Below are 22,252 nucleotides of genomic sequence, written 5' to 3' on the forward strand. Positions count from 1 at the left end.
TTGGCAAACATCCAGAAGCTCCGTGTTTAAAGAGACAGTCCGGTACCTAAGGAAATAATCAGTGTAATCGGATGTAAGCATTGCTATGGCAACAATTTCTTCCAGATCAGTGGATAAAATGCTTGTTTCAAACTTGTGTCTATAACTTGTAAGTAGACTTTATTTATTCTCTGTTTTATTTCCTCCTCGATATTCTCAATCACCACAATCAATCTTCTAAAGAGCACTTGTAAAGAGCACAGTACAGCAATTGGTGAAGCAAGTGGGTTCAACAATCCATATATTGACACAATGAATTCAATAGAAAACTAATTAATAATAATAAAAATAATAATAAGATAGCGCTTTGCCCTCTATGGCTTCTTTCATCAAAGAAACTCAAAGAGCTTTGCAAACATTAATTAAGCCTCAGAACACCCTGATAAGCATCTCTCTCTTCTCATTTTCTCCCTGTAACTAATATTAATTTCTGGATTACAATGAATCAGAACTACAAATCAAGAAAGCCTGGAAGGTAAAAAAATTCCCCCTGGTACTCTTTTAAGGTTACCCACAGAATCAAAGCCTGCATGGGTGAAACCAACTGCTGCATCTGATGTTCTGCAGAATAATCTGTGTATCTGCCCCTGCACTCACACTTGTGTGAAGTGTTTCTTTGGTCCACACTGTGTGCAGCCATCTCACCAGGTGCTTTTTATCAACATGTAATCCTTTCCTAATCAGTAAAATGTATTGATTGTTCTTACCACTACTGCATTTACACTCTAACACAGATTTAGACAAAGTGATTTTTTTTTCTTATTTTAAGAAAGTATTCCCCAAAGCTTAGTAAAGAGTTCATATATTCTAGTGTGCAGAAGGCTAGTCTAGGATCTTGAGATCTAATCCTATTTGCAAATGGCTTGAATTGTAGCTTTGGAAAAATATTTTAATCTCATTACTTCAATTTCCTGCCTTGGGGAAGAGATAAATAGTATTTTTTCATATTCAGGGTTTCTAGAAGGATTATTTAAATGTTGTTTTAAAGACAGTGTGTCTCAGTGCACTGTCTCAGAACAGGAACAAGGCAATTATCTGTTTATTGAGGCATTTATTTATTATTTCCTAATTTTATGAGCTTGGCCTGGCTGATCTGGGCCATTCTACAGAGGACAAGACTTTAGTGAGATTTTTTTTCTACAACCTTATCAGCAGCTTTCAATTCCTGGTCTCACTTTATTCACCCATAAGAATGCAATAATCTTAATTATTTTCCAGTCCAAAGTCAAATCTTCTCTGGCTTTTAGCAGGTGCACAGTGTAGTTCCTAACCTCTGTTTTCCTTGGTTCTTGGAATACCACCCTATTTCTGATTGCACCTCACAATTCCTGTGTAGTTTTGGGTCCCACACCTGTTCTTCAGCTGAATAAGTGCTGGACCTGATCATCCATGCTGGCTTTCCACATGCAAGAGTGAGTTGGTATCATCTCTGAGTCTGATCTGGTGAAAGGAAGAATGTCTAAATTCAAATTATTCACAGAAAACTGTTTCTTCTGGTTTGTGCTATTATTTCAGACAGCCAAATGATTTCTGCTCAAGTAAAGACAGCAGTGTGGTGCCACTGCAGAAGCTGCTTGTGCTTGCTCCGGTCTCTGTGGAAGTCACTGGCTTGGCAAACGGGCTCTGCAGCGTCACTCACATCCCTTCCCATCTTCTGACTACTACACAGAATTTCATTTGCAGACTGAACCTGAGGATCCTAAACTAAAGCTCTCTTGGACAGGGATGCAAATGTGAGAGAGGTGAAGAGAGGTGAAGTGACTTTAGGCAGCCTATTCCTCTGACAAATACTTCTCAAGCTCTTTGGAAAGCTGTGGCGCAGGTTCTGACGCAGTTTGCAGCAGCTCTTGTCAAGAAGTTGGGGTGTGAAGGTGTTTGTCCCCGTTCTCTTGTAGACAATTTAGAGAAATAGGGTATTGCTTAATTCTAATGAACTATATACAAATATTTGATTAGTCACTGCAGAATAAAATTGTAATTGGTCTTTTTAAACTCAGGAAAACATTTGAAATTCTTTTCCTACCTGTTCACAAGGAAGGAGAGACTGTTCAGATGCTCTTCCAGTCCTGAGTGTGTACTTTTAGCCCCCTAAAATTTCCAACTTCCAAGGGAAGTGAGGGGTCTGACTGTGAGAAATGCAGTTTCATAACTTCTCTACTAGTGAATGCCCAGGATGTTTATTGCTTCAGCAACCCTCTCTGTCTCACCCAGGGCACTCTAAGCTGTGTCCTGACAAAATCTCTCTTTCCAGTAATACTTTGAGACATCAGGCTCCCTGACATTGCTCTGAACTGGACAGAACCTGGTAGTTTAAAGGACATGGTCTAAATAGGACTTCTGGGTCTAATTCTCTAACAGGGGGTTGGTATAGGGAAAATATGAACTGAAATCTATTCTGATTACTATCAAGGACAAAAAAATGACAAATAAAAGCTGTCAGAATCGATTTTAGAGTATTAATATTATTAAGGTAAATGTTTTATGTTTTATTACGTCCACAAATTAAGAATAATTATCTTTTCAGGTGGCAATTTGTATTTTCTGAGATTACTTATATGTACAAAATTAGGTACCTTAGAAATTCTCTCCAAGTTTGTGGCCCTAATGCTTGATACTAGGAATTTAAGCATGTACATGTATTTTAAATTGTAATTCACAAAAAGTGTATAACAAATAGTTCCAACAATTATTCACTGCAACATGTGTTCATTTACAACAATTTACAACTGTGTACACTCAGAATGTGCATGCTTCTTTTAAAGTTGTAAATCAAAAACCTCATATGAAGACTGCATTCTCTTGAAACAGCTCTTGAAATCTGGAAATTTTTTTAAAGAATCTTTTGGATTCCAAGGACAAGGTAAAGAAAAAATTTCATCAATTTGATAGTTAGCTGTTGCAGACTGGTACCTCTTACACAGAGATCAGTGTTACAACACAAATACCATGTCAGAAGTGGCATGTTTTGCAGCCAATTATGAATATAATAACCAGCTAATGATCTAGTTGTCTACTTCCCATAATTTTGTTGATCCTATAAGATAACATAATACTTATTTATAGCACATATATAAAATTTGCTGCTTTGACTGAAGCACCTTAGCAGAGCCATCTTTCAGCAGTTCCTTCAGGTTTCAGGTTTCATCACCATGCTATTACTGTGGATTAATTAGCCTTTCCCAACAGAATGGTGGTGTTAGAATATGAATGAAGTCCTGCAGCGATCCCTTTCAAGTGTGGGATCACTGGGTTAATCTCTACATGAAACAGTTTGCTTACTGAATGGAAGAGCTGCCATGTGGGCTAAAGCTGGCAAAGTCAATATGTTTTAAGAGATTTAGTAAGACATACTCTTCAGAAGTAGCTTCACAAGAACTGTGTGGTCTGCAATAATTTAATAAATTAGAAATACTTTTATATTCAATTGGAGTGCAGCTTCAGTTTCCATCCTTTCCATTTGCTGTATAACAAAGACCTAAAGTAATTGGATGTAATCCTGGGCTGTCACCCTGGGAGCAGGCAGAGCAGGGAGGGTGCTTCTTCCAGTTGTCCTGATATATTCCAGCTACTACAGGAACATTAATGAACCCCAGGTTACTAGCCTGTGGTTTCATTATCTTTTCTCTGGCAGAGAACAACCTGACACAGGGGCTATACACAGTGCCCACACAGGGATCTGAATTTGGTATCAGTAGGGCCCAGTTAACTTGAGGAGCAGCCCTAAATCCCCTGCCTGCCACTGTTTGAGTTTTCAGTCAAGGCTACACACTTGGCTTCCCCTGTCTGCTCACTGTCATGCTTGTCATGCTTGCTTACTGTTAATATTTTGAGCATCCTACAAAGTGTTAGTAACTGAATTCTTCCCTCAAATGCCATGTGCCACGTCCTCTTAACGCTCATCTTCCCAAAATCTTGAGTGATTTTACCCTGCTGACTGTCCCAGGCTAGCAAAGGAGTTTGTACCTCTGTGCAGGGCACCTGAGAACAGGTGGCAACAAGGGGAAAAGCACATCAATTGTATGTGCATTTTCCTCAGGGAAAGCTAAACTGAAGCTGGATGTGTGACTTGTGGCTGGAATGAAAGCAGAAGGAATGTGATCCTTGCATCAGAAAGGACGTGGGCATTTTTTGGTGGACAAGTATTCTCAGTGGGAGCTTGCTAAGTATTTCTTAGAACAGTCATTTCTGTGTTTATTTTTTCGTGAAGTGGTCATTTTCCTACCCAGGTATACACCCTCCTTATTGCCTGAAGGACAAAACTCTATAGAAATTACTTCATTTTAAGTAAATAATCTTTGCTCTTATGCTTGTCCACTGTTAAATCATGGTTCAATAGCAGTGACTGAAGTGGGTCATACTTTTTTTTGCCTGATTTCCAAGTGAATTTAACAAAGTGGAGTCAAACATCTAACTCAAACATTATCTGGTTTACCTTCCACTTAGGGCTGTGAAAGAAACACGAGAGAGAAAAGGAGAAACCTGTGAAAAATATGAAAAAGTAGAGGGTGAAGGAGGAGGAGGAGTTATTAGTACCTACCTGCCTGCCTGTCTTTCCATAGGTGCACAGGCTGAGGGCAATCACTAGCTATCAGTTAAGTAGCCTAGTGAGTAATCTGTAGCAGAAAGTGTATTTCAGCCCTTTCAGTAGATGATATTTACTATTCAAGATATCAAATGTGCTTTTTTTTAACCTCAATGCATACTAAAAAGAAACACTTGGCAGGAAGATAACAGTTACCAGTTAGTAATAAATCTTGCATGGTTCCTAGCACCAAATTTTCATCTGCCTGTGTCCTGCTTGCTGTCTCATCTCCTTTCTTTACTAATGCAGTTTTGGGGGTCTTCCATGACAACACACACTTTGATTTGCAGTAGGGGATGGATGAAGATTTCTAATGGTGGATATGTTCCCTCTCCTACACTGGACAAAAGTGAGCAGAAATTCAAGTCTTCAGTCCTGCAGCTGCAAGAGGGTACGTAGGGGCACATCCTTGTGCTCAAAAACCCCAGGGAGCATTTTAAATGACACCTCTGCCCCACTCCCTTCTGATAAAGCAGGGAAAAGCAAGAGGGCAGCCTGAGCTCTAGGAAGTGTGCCTGTGAGGATAGGGCTACACTTGAAAGACTGACAGGATATGTGTAGCCAACACAGATAATTTCTACAGTTTTTACAGCTACAGGGTAACAAAGATACCAAAAATATCCTGAGATTTTTTTTTCTGAGATTTGGCTCCTGTTAGAACTAATTTCAGTACAGCTGAAGTATTGCTATCAAGAATTTTTTTGTATTTGTTTTTTTGTCACTGAATGATTACAGTAGAACTGTCTGTTAAACATTTATTTTCCTTTTATATTTTTCTCTAGCACAGAATGAAGACTGTTTACTCTACAGGAAGAACTAGTCTCCCTACTTAGTATGCAATATAATTTAGCACTTAGAGTACCTATTCTGTAATTGTGTATGTGTATACACAGTTAAATATGGACTTCTCAATAGGGCTTAACCTTCTATGAACATATGCTGTAAATCTACACTGTTCACATAATGTTTATCCAACTTGGTAGAATTCTAAGGTTTACTGATATAGAAAACTAAGTGTGTTTTTTTAATGTGGTAGGTGTGGAGGGGATCCTGAGATCAGCTAGAGAGCTCTTTGTATTGGTTCCTGAGGATGCACTGAAGTGCAGCTAAGCAGGGGTGGCAGTTCTGCTGCTGCTCCTCCACCATCTCTAAACAATGTATTTTGAAAATTGACAGATCTCTTTTAAGTAGAGTTTTAGTCCTACTGGATATTGTGAAATAGTAGTGGCAGGAGATGATGCTTTTTATATTTTGTCTTCAGTTTCTTGATTATTGTACTGAAAGCAGTCTGCAGATTTTAAATTTGAGCTGATGGATGGAACTGTACAGCTGAAGAGACACTGCACACGTGACAAGTTTGCAATAAGCTTGTTCATCTTCCTATGCTAAATGACTGAACATTAGCCAGTAGTGAAATGGCACTAAAGGTCTAGGTCTAGTGAGCTGGAAAAGAGATATTCCCTGAGATACTGAGATGGGAGGTTTTTGGTAGGAATTATTGTACTATTAATCTGCAAATGTTATGGCAATAGGTCTAGTGTCTCTTCTTTGGGGACTTAAATAAAAGGATTTAATTGTTCTATTTTAATTCATTCCATGCCTCAGCATAACTTACAGAATTTGGAGAGAATGAGAATGGATGAATCCAGTTTTATTATCTTCTTCTACGTTGGCAGATACCCTATAATGGATTTTTTTTCCAGTTGTCAGCAGCCTCAAATCTAAACCTGTTTTTTAACATTTTCATTGGATGAAAATGCAATTGACAGGGAGATAATATTGTCAGAAGGAAAGTTAAAAATTACTTCAGGAAAAAAAAATTAATGCTCTAAGTGGAAGGAAAAAACAGCAAAACTCTACTAGGACTGCTTATTAAAGGTAATGCTATCAGATTAAAAGGAAATTCTTAAAAAATTAATCTATAGACATGGAATTTCCATGTACTGACTTCACACAAGAAGAGAAGCTTTGTAACTTGCACCTCCCTTGGTGAAGAAACCTCATCATCTGTTACAATTTTTGATCTTTAGAACTTTGGTTTTAATGTTTTGCCCTGAAGTGCCATAAGGACCATAAACAGAGCTGTCTTATCTACAGTCTCCTGTGTTTTTTTCCTACAAGTCACTGTCACCATAAGATTGAAAGAATAACATTGTCCACACACCATACTATATGCTGTTTTTGGCAAGTGATTTGGGGGATATGCATGGAATGGAAAGGGAGGAGTTCTGTAGCAGGTGTCTGCTGTTGTATACAGGAGGGGAGGATTTCAAAATCTCTTACCTGAAGCTCTGGAATTCTGGCAGGCTGATGAGCTGAAGGAGAATGAAGCCACAGGCACAGCAGTGGCAATAATCTTGTGCTCAGTTTCATGTGTGCTGAGAGAATAATGTGCCTAAATACTGGAAACAGATCGTGTACCACCACATCTGGTGGTAACCACAGGCTCTTCTGATCCTTTAGGTGTGCATTCTGTTTCACCCAGACTTCGAGCCTGTATTTAGAATCAGGTAAATTTCATGTACACAGAAAAATAAAAAGACCCTTCAATTGTCTGCTTAAGGCCTTTATTTAGGTTTTATGCTTTGCATTATTTCATTTTCTCCAGAGAGATGCAATTCATTAATTACATCACCACTGCTACAAAATGAGTTATAAGATCCAGGTGATCAGTTGCACATTCAAAAATTGCACATTCAAAAATGTATAATATGGAAAACAATGTTATCTCACAGTGTTTGATTAAAAATGTGTTGCTGATTTTTTTTTTAAGCCACTCTGAATATTTTAAGACCTCCGTTAAAAACAAAATAACAGAGAAACTTCTCATCATGAGGAGGAGTCACTGTAGTCTTGTGTTTTAGAAATAGTAGAAGTGAGAAAACTTGTGGGTTGAGATAAAGGCAGTTTAAGAGGTAAAGCAAAGCAAGGAACTAATTCCCTGTTTCCCCTGGGCAGGCAGGAGTCCAGCCATGCCCAGGCAAGCAGGGCTCCATCACGTGTAATGGTTACTTGTGAAAAAAAACACCTTTCTGTGCTGAGCATGACTGTGCAGTCTGGGACATCCCTAGGGTCATTTGGGCTCAGCTGTCCTGGCTGTCCCCTCCCAGCTCCATGCATTCCCCCAGCCTCCTCACTGGTGAGGTGTTGCAGGAAGCAGGAAAGGCCTTGGCTCCTCACAAGGTCTGCTCAGCAATAATAAAAACATCTCTTATATCATCACCACTGTATTCAGCACAAATCTAAAGTAGTCCCATACCCACTACTGTGAGGCAAACTGACTCTATTGCAGCCCAAACCAGCACATTCAAGGCTGCACTGAAAGGAGTGTTATTGAAAAACAGAAGGAAGGCATTGCATGCATATGTATAATGCAGATGATTCCCTGCTTCATGAAACAGAACAATCTGGAAAAACACAGTGCAACAGCAGAGAGATGATAAAGAAACAGGAAAGTGATCATATTTACTACAGTGTGAGCCATTTATAATTTAAGATAAATAATTATTTCTTTTTTTTAAGAATCTCCAATATTGATGTGCTCTTTTGCTTCCTGTCTGAACAGTCAGCTTTCATCTGACTTTTGGTGCATTTCAGTGGATACCTAAACTTTCCAATTTGCATCAAGATAAACTATAGCACAATGACTTTATAGAGGCTGTAAAATATGTATTTTATCCTTTCTTTTGAAAGACTGCTCATCATTAAAGCTCTTCTTAGGGCTTTAAAGCAGATTTCTTGGGACATGAAACATGAGGTTTTAAGATGACATTGCTGTGCTGTAGAAAGTCTTTATAAAAGTGCAGGTGTAAGAAAAATTTGATCTGTTATTACCCTAACAAGTCACATTTGTCTGCTAGCTTTAAAGCTTCTTTTAATCACAGGTCATAGTCTTTGATGTTCATTGTTACCTTTCATCCCTTTTCCAAAATTCTCTTCTCTGCCTTCCTTACATGCCCAAACCATAATTCTCAGTGCTGCTAAATCCACACATCAGACATTTTTTATTCGTATACTCAGAAATAGTTTTACAATTTTAACTTCATTTCAATTTTAGTTTTAGTATAAGTAGTGACTGAACTGCTGCTTTTAACCTTGTTCTTTAAATATTTCCTTCTATATATCTAAGGTTTGTTTTAATTGCTTATTGGATAATTTTGTTTCAGCTCATTACACCTCTAAAAGAGCTAGCAAAACCTTTTAATGACTTGTTAATTAAATACTAACTCTTCCAAAGCTTTATAAAGGACCTGCATGTGGACTAAATTCTGCCATTTGGATTGGAGTGTTATGGATGTCTCCATGGCACTGGTGCTGATGCCTTTTCTTCTCCTTGTCAAGTGTCCATCCATCATACCTGGCATTCACAATCTCCTCCTGCTCCCATTTCACTGGGATTACTCTTAGAGTAAGTGCAGCCTAGCATAAAGTGAATCTCACTCCTCCCTCACTCTCAGTCTGAGGATACATTCAGGCAGCAAACAAAGCACATTCACCATGAATCAACATTAGGGGAGTTGGATAATGTAACACAAACCTGCTGTGGCTTGTGGTCAAAGCAGTGCCTTGATTTGATTTTGAAATCACAATGATATAACTCTTACACCTAGTTTACACCTGGCATCTGTCCTTTATTGTAAGGTGTGGACTGGGTGAGGGACTATCAGAGCATTTTAATATGCCATTTCCTTTAACCCTTCTGTTGTAATCATCCCTAACAGGGGGCTTAGAAAGTAGCTGTGCATTAAGTGTTTGTTGCAACAGAGCAGCAGTTATGCATTTCATTAAACTCTTGAAACTGGGGCCTAATTTTGGAAAAGGTACTGGCTCTGCAGATCTGAGATTCGTTCAGTCAGAAGTGTTTGGTACCAGGGATCAACTGATGAAAATTAGAGAAACAATAGTGGTTCTGAGCTTTTTGCTTCCTTTTTTTCCTACCCAGTTGACAGCAAAATCCTACAATAATAGAGTGAGCTACAATGGCATCTAATGATTTTCTGGGAAGCAGGGAGTACACTTCAGCAGGGAACCAGAAGCCATGTCATACTGATGCTTTATATGCTAAAGTTTAAAAGCCAAAACCTCAGCAGTTGGTGACTGAGACATGCTGAGGAAGAAAAAAGTAGCCCTGCACTTCTTTACCAACTCATATTTTACTAAAATTTATAACATACTAATTTTAAAACACCGAAAAAACATATGAAATGGGGAGACATTTAGGCTGATTTCAATCCAAATGAGGATTATAGACTGCAGAAAGTTACTTCTTGGACACTGTCAGACATCTTTGGTTATTCAATTGAAGCAAACTTCCTAGGCTATTTTCAGTAATTTTAAATTAAGAAGACTTAGTCTTTTTTTTAATACAAAACATATAATACAAATTAATAATAATTAATTCTTAAAAAATTACAAAACAAGCTATGGAGAAACAGAGTGTCAGAAATGTCAGCCTTTCCACTGAGTTGGACAGGAGACCTGGAGGTAGAGGTCAGGCTGCCTTGAGCTCAGCGAGGTGCAGCTTCCCCTTTGTCAGGTACCTACAAGGGGTCACTCCTGAAGGCAGGGGCTGGTTTCCACAAGCTGCCCACCCAGGATGTGAATCTCTTCCCTAACCCTCAAGGCAAGTACCAGGTCACCTGCAGAGGGTAGCAAATACATCCCAGGACACAGATGATCCTTGGGAAGGAGAGGGAGGCAGGACATCTAATCTTAGAGTATCCAAAATTAGGCTAAGTACTTGTGCTGTGGCAGCCAGGACCCTGCAGCAAACTGCCAGAGACAGCCAGATAACACCATGGAAAAAACTGAGAAAGAAAAGTCTACCTTGGACAGCACTATTTAGTCACCTCTTATAAGCCTGGGTTTAATTCTATTACCTTTTGCTAGAAAGAGGTCAGACCCTGAATATTTACCAATGATCTCATATAATTATGTCTTCCTTACAGGGAAAAAAAAAATAATTTTTCCCATCTAGCAATTTATATGCATTTGGAAAATGCCACATTCCCCCAGTGCATTCCTCCATTTATTCACACTGAAGTTCTCCATCTGTGTATCAATACAATTACGAGGAGATTGCTCTGAGTAGAGCCAGACATGTTTGAATGCACACTGTAAATGTGGAGTGGGGGTTTTTGACTTCCTTCTTCTACCTTCTGGGCATAAGTAACGCACACAACTATTAAAAAAAATGTGGTCCCTATGTAGTATCTGAGACAAATGTTTACTGCTTTATTATAATGGAATGATATATTGAAATATTAAAATATATTTATACATATTCTGATGCACATGGGTATAAAAATCTCAAGATGTCTTTCATGTGTAGAAGTTTAGGGTATTTTTTATTTTGCTTTGGTAGTTGCAAAATACAAGTTTTAAGTGTTTTATGAGACCAGTCTACAGCAAGAACTTGTACTCTTAAGATAGGTGGTTTTGTTCCAGCTACCTCAAACATTTTTACTCTTTGTTAATTGCCTGTCTTGGATGTGAAAATGGCAGTTAGATTTTTATGTTGGAAGAAAAAATGCAGATTATTTCATTTGCTCATCTACTCTGTGAAAGTAGAACTTAGTTCCTATTTCTCAAGCTTTGAAGAAAAAAATCTGAGGGGTCTGTGGGACATAATGGGTACATAAGACTGCCACATCGACAATAATTCTTAATATCTTAATATTCTTATGGGTATTGAATCATTTTGAATTGCAGGAATTTGTGTGGATAACTTCTTATACATGATATTGAAAACATCAAATTTTAGTAACAGAAGGATTGAGGAAATTTGGATTATGATGAATCTGAAGAAAATTGAGATGTACTTCATGTCTGATACAGAAAGAGTATGTGATGTTTGTTGGTAGAAAAGAAATAGTCGTATGGTATCTCAAATGCATTTCTTATACAAGGATATTCTTTGTGAGATAAAAACCTATAGGACTGATATGTTGGTGTCTTGTGTTAATAACTCTTTCACAACTCTTATTATTTATCCTGGATAGTTAAGCCTTTTTCCTCATTTTTCTTATTTGCAAAAAATATATATATTTAACTATCTGGTTAGACTTAATAGCAGAGAGAAAACGCAACCCAAATTTAATTAAATTAAACAAAAGGGAGTAGTTGGGTTTTGATACTCATAAAAAGGATAAAAACATGTCATCAACAGTTTAGTACATTCCTAGCTGTATCTATTTGATTTCTGGGCAGATTCTTGAAGCTTTTTATGACTAATGAAGTGCATCACTTGCATAAGATTTAGTTCATTGTTTAACTCCTAAACATCAGCACTAAAATAAAGCCAGCAGAGAGGAATGAAGCATAGCCAGACCTGAGAGGGTAGTTGAGGTGCTTACCTGGCACGTGGGAGACCTGTGCTCTGTAACTTTTGTCCTCCCTTGAATTCCCAAAGAGTACCCAAAGAGTACCCTGCCCATCAGCCACTGGAGCTATTCAACTTTCCAGGTAACCCCAGGTGTCACACGGCTCTCTCAACCACTACTGCATTTTATTTAATTCCAACAAGTCCCCCTTCCCTGAACAAGAGGAGAAGATGCTGCAGAGCTTTACCAAAAAAAAATAAAAAAAATATGTTATAAAGCTCTAATTCCTTAGATAGGATTAAAGCTGACTGCTTTTTTTTGTGACTGGTCTTGTGATCTGGGAACAAAAGCTTTGTTGTACTTCATCTGTGTTAGATGTTTCTTGAGCCACAGTTGCAAATGTGTAGGTCAGGGAATAAAGCCAAGCATGCAAGATCTGTGCACACATCAGAGGGGCTCATTAACACCACCTGGAACATTAATGAAGTGTAAAATTGAAGATGTGAATGTTTGTAAACTGAGAGATTACTGAAGTTTTTATAGGTACAGTATTTTTCTGGTTTTCTTTCTTGTAGTTAACAGGGGAGCAGTAAAATGCATTTTAACATTAAAAATTGAGACAAATATCTATTAAATAGAATTGGAAATAACTTTATAAAATACTGAAATAGAAATACAATTAAAAGTCAAGACACTGTCTACTTAGATAAGTGGTGATTTAGATGAAACATCTTTAAAATCTAAAGCATTACCCATGCTTAGGCTTATCCTTTTAAAATTTCTTTAAAAGTTTGTGAGGAGATCTAAAGCTTCATCTTGGTTAATCTGAAAGGTCTTAACATTGTGCTTTAATGTTACATCACAGACTTGGTAAAGCTGTAAATTTAACTCCCATGTCTGTTCAAATAGGAGTTGGCTTTTGTCATATGATACTTTCTGTCAAGAAGTAGTAGATTTCAACCCATGAATGAAATGTTTTCAAATGTTCACTTTAAACAGTCCCAACATATGTAAAAATGTAGACATATGTAAAAATTCCATTTCAAGAAATTCAGACAGTGAGGGTTTAAAGACAGAAAAAAATGGGAAATCTACTTTTCATCATACTCATGAGCTCAGCTTCTTAAATGGTCAGTACCTTGTTTCCATTGTAAACAGGGGAATTACAGTCCTGTTTCTGTTGACAAGGGCATTCTGCTGGCATTATATGCTGATGATATCTGTCTTTCTTTTCTTTGCTTATCTATGGAAATCAAATTTGCTATACCTGCTGGTGTTGGCAAGAGGTTACAGCACAAGAATATTTTCTGAACCCACTGGAGGATTCTACCTCTGCTTCCAGTCCGGTGTCTGCTGACCTGACTGATCACTCACTGATACATTTGTTCATGGGGGAAGAAAATGAAAAGCCAGATTTCTTCAACTGAATTGGAATAGTGAAGCTGGCTCTCCATTTTCCTCTCAGGAAATGGAGATGAGGGTGATATTTTAGGCTGAACTGGAAAGAGGGAAGGTTAATGCTTGGAAACAGAAGGAAATGGAGCAGCAAATTTGGTTTGATCTTCATTTGTGTTACATATTTGTTTGGTTTTCTGAAGTTGTTCTATTCAGATGGAATGATTTTGCTCTGAAATAGAAGGACTGTTTCATACAGAGGCTTGATGGGTCCAAAAGGGGGAGAGGAGAATCCTGTTTTCTGGAAGTGTGTTTCCCAGTGGGAGAATGCTTCTGATCCTACTTAAATGAATGTCACATTTGACTTGGTGTGGCAGAAGTCCCTTTCTCCTGTCATACTGGCTGTGCACCTACTCTACCTTTCACAAAATTAGGGAGGATGTACTCCTCTTACTATTAATATTTGTAGCAGGCAATGGCAGGATTTTAATAGTGATTACTTTGAGCATAAACAGCTAATTTCAAAATTAATTAGATCCTGTCATCATTCTTCCAATCTTTGAAAATCTTGGTACTAACTGGAAGACATTCAGCAGCTTAACATCTATTTTCTGGAAGCCAGTTTTATCACTTAGCATATTGTTTTGGTCAGGATGTGTAAGCTCTGTAAATAAAGGGAAATAAATATATTCAAAATGGTGATAGTCTCAGCTTAAATAATTAGTGTGTCAATTTTGTAGCAACTGTAGTGGGAAGTGTCAGTAAAACTAAGTGTCTATATAGAAGTCAGCAGATGTTCATACCAACCACACCAGGTTTTCTTGGATTTATTTTTATTTCCCTTTTGTTTAAGTATTCAACACAACATATTGTTAGATATGATGTACAATTAAAATAAAAAGAGCATTGCCTCCTGTTATAGTGACTAGAGAAATTAATTAATATATTTTAGCAACATGTGTCTTTCCATTATTAGAATTAGTTCTCTAAATAGCCTGATCTAAAACAGAGAAAACAAACCTAGCATAACTCCTGGAGTAATTTCACATTATTCTCAAGTTATCAATAATCTTATACTCCTGACTTTATGACTGCTGTGAACAATTACTGTTGTAACTGTGAAGGTAATTCTTTCTTCTTTTATTCTACAATAAAAAAATTAAAATTTTATGATTAATCAGGATACACTGGTCAATATGGACAGCTTTAAAAGCATTCTAAGCATTTGATTATGTTATCCAATGAGAGTTGTGTGACACTTGGGTTTTCAGCATCAGTGCTCTGTCAATACATGGACAAGAATTAAGGCTTTCTTGTTTGAACTAACAACAGGATGGCAACAGAAATTTATTCTCCTTTAATTGGTAAGGGCAGGGACAAGGACTGGAATTATTAACTAAATAACTTAAGTGTAAGTTAACTCATCTAGAGAATGACTTGGGTTTTTCTCAGATCTTTTGGACTTGAATAGAAAAGGATTTTCTGTTCCACAGGTCAGCTGCCTGAAGGAACACTCATTATCCCTCCAGTATTGCACCGCACACGATAGCAGGAGACAAAATCTGCTCATTATGTTTTCATCACTACAGTTTGAAAGCATATCTCTCCTGCTTCTCTGCACAGAGCCATCAAGTATTTTAAAATGTTAATGGATCTTAATGAGGATAATTTCATATAACCTTTTTGTGCTTTCTTTGAAAATTAACTGTTGCTCTGTTCTTTAGATGACTTGGATCATTCACTTTGGTGAGTGATTTGTAAGGAGTAAACTACTTCTAATACTCCTTTATTTCTTCATTCTGTTACAAGCATGTTTTCAGATATTGACATAAATCTGCATCTTTACCAGATGATGAAAATTACTTTCTGCTCCCTGTTTGTCTCCTTCACTAGAGATCTTAGAATTTGAATTTGGTAAATTTGCACATTGCTCTTTTAATCCTTTGATATTTGAAGGCTTGATCACCTTTCAGTTAGAGGAGGAATAGGCAATACCTCAAAATGCATTTGCTATTCTACTAGATTAGGCCCTGTGAATATCTGATTTTCTATGCTTTCCCCACTTGGGCATGATTCTAAACAAGCATGTCAGATTCTCTATTTGTTCTGGTGTTGAGATAGGCTTGTGTTTGCTATCAAGTAAAATGCTATACATTGATGCTGTTATGTATATGAATATCAAACTCTCATCACCTGTCTCTTGGCTTGCAAAAAGTTTTCCAAGGAAAAGAGAAAAACTGATGCAAATCATGATGAAAAATCTTTTGAATTTTTTTTTTCTGCTATTTTATCTCTGTGTCTTTGCTGTCTACTTTGGATGCATGTTTTTTGAGCATAAAATATCACATGAAGTGTTAACATTTGGTAGAATCTCATAAATTTAATCTGGTTTTCATGTGGGATGTGAAAATCAATAGAAAAATATATCTGTGTTTACCTAAAATGTTTTAACATCAAATAACAAAGGTCTATGGATATGGCAAATGCAGGCCAAATTCAGTAAGAAATACAAAGGGATAGCATAGGGATTTGAAAACATTCTCATGTTGCACAATGTCGTGGTAAATCATATTTCATAATGGCAGAATAATGCAATGGTAAGTGCAGATGATTCCCACAAGGTAAGTGATTTGGGAACAAGTATTGGCAGGACTGTCTTCTCAATTCTATTTTGTCCTACTGCCAATTCTGAGAAGAAACTACAAGCCAGGCTAAGATATTTGTATGGTTGTTGTTTGGTAAAAGGATCTTTTTCTGTATACAGAAATATTAACTCTGGTTCCATTGTACCAACTTAGAGTTGTTTCATTTCTGGGTCTGATAGATCTGCTGTAGAAAATTGCAGATTGACTGTGTTATATTGAAACAGCTTCATTTTCTCTGTTGATGTGAATGACTGAAGTTGTTACTTATGTGTATCCTAAGGAGTCATAGTTATGAAAGGTGAAGATAAGCAGTAAAACAGGGACAAAATAGACCTTAAGTCTATTACATGCTTTTTTTTCATTTTTTTTTCATTTTTTTTCTGATTTAGTAGTGGAAAAATACCAAAAAGATTGTCAGCAATATTTATTTGACTACTTTAACTGTTTTTTCTCTGAAAAATTTCTTTCCTCTTTTCATCTCCTAGTCAGTGCTATTAATTCACTATCATATTTGAACTTGCTAATGCCTAAATCTTCCTGCTTCAGTCTTCAGATGTTTTCTTGCAAGTATGTGTCTGTTCAGATATACATTTGGGCAGAGAGGGTTATGAAATTGCAACTTCTTGATAAAATGAAATGAAATTATATTGTGGAAATGCTTGGATTATCATGGTCCACTTGGATCCAAGATGGGAACAAAACTATGCATCATTCATGGAATTCTTTTCTCTTTTTACTTGCTCTGTTTGCTGTAGTCTTCTTTGGTTGCAGTGAGCTGTGCCACTCATAGAGAAAATGAGCTTCAGTATTGAGAAGCTTTGTTCCTGACATTCAGTACAACAGCAGCAATAATTAAAATGTCATACTATTTAATGCCAATGATTTCTTGTGTTCCCAAAATACTTTAGTAACTTTAGATTTGGATTAGTTCAGATCTTGCATAAAACTCTCAAAAAGATAAAATTATCTTTACTTAAGAAAAAAAAAAAAAGGCATACCTTATTCAGATGGGAACTTAGAGGGGACTTTATTTCCTCATTTAAAATTCAAGTATGACATTGTTTCTACTGTACATACTTTAAAAATGCCACAGACAATTTTTAATGGTCATGGGAGTGCACACTTTGATGTGATGCCTTTTCCTACAACAGTGTTGCTGCTCCACTGTCTGTCTGTGGTAGCTGTAGGACACCTGTGGCTCCTGGAAGCACAGGGCTGCTGAGATGCAGTTCTTGTCCTTCAGTCTTCTAAATGAGTGATATCAAATCTAGACAGAGGTTAAGCCTCGACTTTTAAATACAGATTTAATGATGGGCAAGTGGGTATGGATTGGGCTGAGAAGTGTAATTGCAGCAAAAAAACAATGTATTTACATAAAGTGCTAAGTGTTAAGAGGAGAAGCAAACTTAAAATTTGGCTGATTTATAACAAATACTGAGATTTTCTAAAACTTTAAATATATTATTTTTCTATTTCCAACTTTTTCAGAAATGAAGACTGTACAACTGCCAGATCCACAGCTTGACCTGCTATTATTTCCTTAGGAGCCTTTTATTTGAACACAGCATCCTTCAACCATTCAAGAGAAGACCTTGAACTCTGCTTCTACTCATAGCAGAGGTTATGCTGAGAATACTTTTGATAACACTTCTTTTCTTCTTGGGATGCTTCTAGAATACATCTGCTACCTGTTTCCTTGGAGACTGACATGCAGTCAGCACAATGGCTCTATAGCACCTGTAAATCAAACTTCAAAAGGAGATGCTGTCCTTGTTAGAGGAAATGGTATGCATGGTGGGGAAAGAGGAGAGTTTTGCTTTCCCCTTGTCTTCCAGAGGATAAGATGGCTGTAGTGCTGTAGAGAGATTATGTCAGATGGTGAAGGCTGGGTAGGCTGTGTAGCAGCCTTCACACTGCCTGGAGTATTTACTGAAAAATAGCATTGGACTGCGTTTAATTTATAGAGAATAAGACCTTGTTTTACAATTGTATTTGTAAAAGCAGTAGTTACAGAGATAATTACATATGTACCATTAAAAGTTTAGATGTGAAAAGATACGTTAGTTATTCTGACAAGCTTGGGCATTTTTTAGCAAATTCTTTTATCACAGATCCTGTAATCTTCATGTTTCCCTTTTATGTACCCTTCCTGCATGAAGAGATAGGGCCAGTACACTGTGAGGAGATGAGCTTGGACCTGTTTCCTCCAAATCAAACACTTTATCTTTCTCCTCTGTCCTTTGCAGTGTGGTTAAAGGATATGTCCTAATGGTTTCCTATTCCTTTCCCTTATGTCAATGTTTTAAAATGTTATTAGTTTTGGCAGTTATAAATTTAGTCAACATTTAGCTTCCCAGCTCTCATACAGAAACAAAATTAAAGGACATATTTGCTTTTAGATTAGCTACCAATTCAAAAAAGGCTGAAAATAAATAATTGGAGTCTCAGCTTAGGAACGGGTGGTGTATTGCAAGGGGGGAAAAAGGTTTCACATTGGAACAGACACATGGGAATTCAGGTGAGCAACACTTGGTCAAATAATAATGATATATATAATCCTTATTATTCCCACTTTAAAACAAGTACTCTTGTTGCCAATGTCAACATCCAAATTTCCTGTGACTTCACTTTCAGTGTCAAGTTTCTAGAGTAAATCCACAGCTAAAAATTGCCAGCAGTAGATACAAACAATTAAACAAACATATCAAATGTCCTTCACAGTGTGAGCAAATTTTAAGAGCATGATGCTCAAATATTTGATTAAATAGTGCTGTGGGATGTTCATGTGCTGAGCCTGCTGACTGAGATCCTGTTGACTGCTTACCCTGTGTTTTGTAAGAGAGGGGGACATAGGAAGCCCGAAGGTGAGAGTAAACGGTTATTACAGCTTTTCATGGCATTTCCAAGTGAAAATAGAGTCAACTATTGTGTGATTTTATAATCCATAGCTTCAAAATCTGCTAATTAACACCTACAACAATGAGTAAAGCTACAGCTGAATGATATTTGTTCAGAGGTGATGCATAGCCATAGGGCAGTCCTAATTCTTGTGCTGTTTTCTGCAGTCTCCCATTATTCTTCAATGATGTTAGGACATGGTGATATTTTCTTCCCTTCTCTCAGGCCTCCATCAGCCACTCCTTAAGTCTTCTAGGAGTTATGCAGAATGAATCTGTTTCACCCCCTGGGAGGCTTTATCATGTCTGCATATGATGTTGCATGTCTGCAGATTAAGTTAATCCTCACTTGGTTTTTCCTCCCACACCCTGCAGTTTTCAAAATGCCACACTGGATGCAGGTATCCAATATTTTGTTATCAGGTCAGCTGTGCCTCAATTCCTAGGCTAGCAGTGGTCTGGCTGGAGAGTTTTGTACACCAAGTCTCACAATAGCCATGTTGCCTGTGAATTGTATGGAGTGCATTGTGATTTTTAATGAACTGCTAATGATCATCCAAGGCTCTCTTCTACGGAGAGGACTACACAGCCAGTCTAACCATACCTCTACCTCTCCTCTGACCCTGTCTGGGGACACCTGAGCAGAGATCATATGGCAGATGTATATCTGAGTGGATGCTTGGAAAGATCCTTTAATGTCCCTTGGATGAAAGCAGCAAGGAAAAAAATCCAGAACTCCAGAAAACCTCAAACATCTCATAAGCTTCTTACAGCCCCATGTTGAGGCAGTGGCAAAGGATATAGTCAGACGAATAGTTTCTCAGCCTTCAGAATGATTAATGGCAGCCATTCTTGCCTCACAAGGACAACATACAAAGCACAGCTCAGCCCCCACTGAATCACCATGCTGTACCTTCTCAATTACTCTCTGGGTGTCATTCAGTCCTACATACTAATTTCCACTATAATTTTATTTTTGCGGCGACACTCAGTGTGCGTGCACACTCTGTTGCTAAGAACTCTGCTACGTGACACTTGCCAGATTCTACAAGGAAGAAATTAAGGTGTTCATCATAAATAGATGTTGGGTAAGTCATTGACGTAGGCTGAAAACACAGAGCCTCAAACACAGCCTGTCTATTAGAGTCAAATATAGCATAACTGATGGTTTGGAGAACCTATTATAATGAAATATGCACTAATGAAATATGAAAAGCTCTCAGGAAATTAATTATATCACTCTCTGGACCCTGATTTTGTAGCTACATGAATCTGGACTGTTTGTGAACTTGTATGCACAATCCTAGTGGTCAGAATAACAACAACTATTATTTTCCCCAAAGTTTTTATATTGTTAGGTATGAAAATAATTTACACATTATAACACACATGAAGCTCTTTAAAGAACTTTAATTAAATGTTCAGCATAAAAGGGTTTTGCCTTCCCTTCATGTACAGGCTAAACTCTCATTAGTATAAATAGAACTTATGTGTGTTCCATGAAGAGAAAATGGGACCACAGTTTGTAGGGGAAAAACTTGAAAGAAAGTAAGTTTCTTAATTATAAATAAGATTAATGTTAATAAATATTACAAATATGCTATACAAAAAAATCTGAAATCCACAGCTTATACTAAGTAAACAAATTATTTTAAATTAAGTACTTAGATAGTAGCTTGTCTCTAATTTCTTGTTTTTCATATATTTTGTAGTACCCTCAGATCTTATCTAGATGGACTCTTTGTTATATTTAGTGCTGTATAAATATGTAATGAAAGATATTAAAGAATTAATTTCATTTACAGCCCAAGCCAACCCTGTTGTCTACAACACTGAGTTCCTACATAACAAAAGTATTTGCTATTGATTTCTCATAAGCTTCAGTAAAACATTAAATAAACTCACTTTTCTTGCTGGATCTGGTTATACGAGTTGGCCACTAACATTTTTCCCTGTTTATTAATTAGTATCTCTATGTGCCCTTGGATAATCATGTATAGAGGAAACAGCATCTGTAACTTAGCTCAAGTCAAAGTTGACAGAACAAATCTAGTTATTATAATTGTTAGGTAAATAGACACTTCTATTCTTGCAGTTTTAAAATTCTATCCTGCCAGAAAATAGGCATTTTTTCCTCATCTAAATGAAAACTAACTGAGAAGGTCTAATTCACAACTGATTTCAAGAGTAAAGAAAATTTATAGTACATTTTCCAAGATGTAAGAAAATAAAATTCTGGCCTGAATCAGGAATTTCTCTAATTTGAAAAGATTCTTCCATGATTGCAATCAAAATCTTATAATTATGGAATATTGCTGAACAGTAAAAAATAATTTTCAATAGGTGATGAACAAAATGACAGTTTATTACTGTGATTAGTTATTTATAGTAAGGGATCCCTTTAATTTTTAATATCTTATACAAAAGCAATTCCTTAATCTTTCAGATGCAGTTTTTTTTTTGCTGCTATGGTTACAGTTGTCATTTGTGTGTATGTCTTTGCTGATTTGTATAACCCATGGAAGGACAGCAAACCTGGGCTCATAATCTATATGAAATAATGTACCAGTTAGCCACAAAATTTATCACAATGGAAATAAATATATGGTTCCACTTTGATTTTAAAGAATTGTGGGCTGGGTGGTTATTATTATACCAAGTGTGGGGAATGCAAATCAGTGTAGATTTCAGAGTGGGGAGCTTTGACTCTCTGGACACTCTGCAGGAGCCCTGGGGAGAACTTGCAGGGATGGGCCAGGCTCAGCCTGTGCTCCCCAGCCAGGCTGGATGTGACAGACCAAGGGCTGCATGGAGTGAGACTGGCAGCAGCAGCAAAGGGGGAGCTTTAGCACTTTTTCTCTAGCAATTATGCCCTACTGCCAGGTTGAACTCATCTGCCTGATTGCTGGACTAGATCCAAAGGCAGAGGAAGCCTTCACAGCCCATATGTTCTGTTTTTAAAAAATACCAGGTCAACAATTGCTAAGTTATTCCTGTTTGTATCTCAAGGCCTTCTAGAGAGCTTGACATGTCTCAGTGACTCTTGCATGACTTCAGCTATCACATTTGATGAGCCAAGCAGAGCCTCATAGTTAAAATTTCCCTTCCTACACTGCAGCTGCATTGTGCTTTTTGTTGGAATCTGTTGGGATGCCATTTCTTTTGAGCTCTTTTGTATCTCCTAGAACTGTTTGACAAGATGGTTGCACTAGGGTGGTGCTGGTGGCACATGCCAGCTATTGGACCCCTCCACTTATCTTCTATTTCCTTTCCTGTTTCCACTTGATCCCTGCAGCAAGAGGTTGTCAAAGTAGCAACAGAGAGACATTTTAGCAATTCTGCTGTACCATGCAAGTCCTACTTAACCAGCAA

At 37.3% G+C, this 22,252-nt stretch overlaps 1 long non-coding RNA gene across 1 annotated transcript in view; it reads left to right on the forward strand.

The window, feature by feature from the left end:
* LOC147651618 (uncharacterized) overlaps positions 1–20,798 on the forward strand; it is a 43,088-nt gene extending 22,290 nt beyond the window's left edge. Inside the window, exon 3 of the long non-coding RNA XR_015290409.1 lies at positions 17,472–20,798. This is a non-coding gene — a long non-coding RNA (uncharacterized LOC147651618). The remainder of the gene's footprint in view (positions 1–17,471) is intronic.
* The last annotated feature ends 1,454 nt before the right edge of the window (positions 20,799–22,252 follow it).

This window comes from Cyanistes caeruleus, chromosome 9 (genome assembly GCF_971803275.1).
Source record: "Cyanistes caeruleus chromosome 9, bCyaCae1.hap1.1, whole genome shotgun sequence".
Lineage (NCBI taxonomy): Eukaryota > Metazoa > Chordata > Aves > Passeriformes > Paridae > Cyanistes > Cyanistes caeruleus.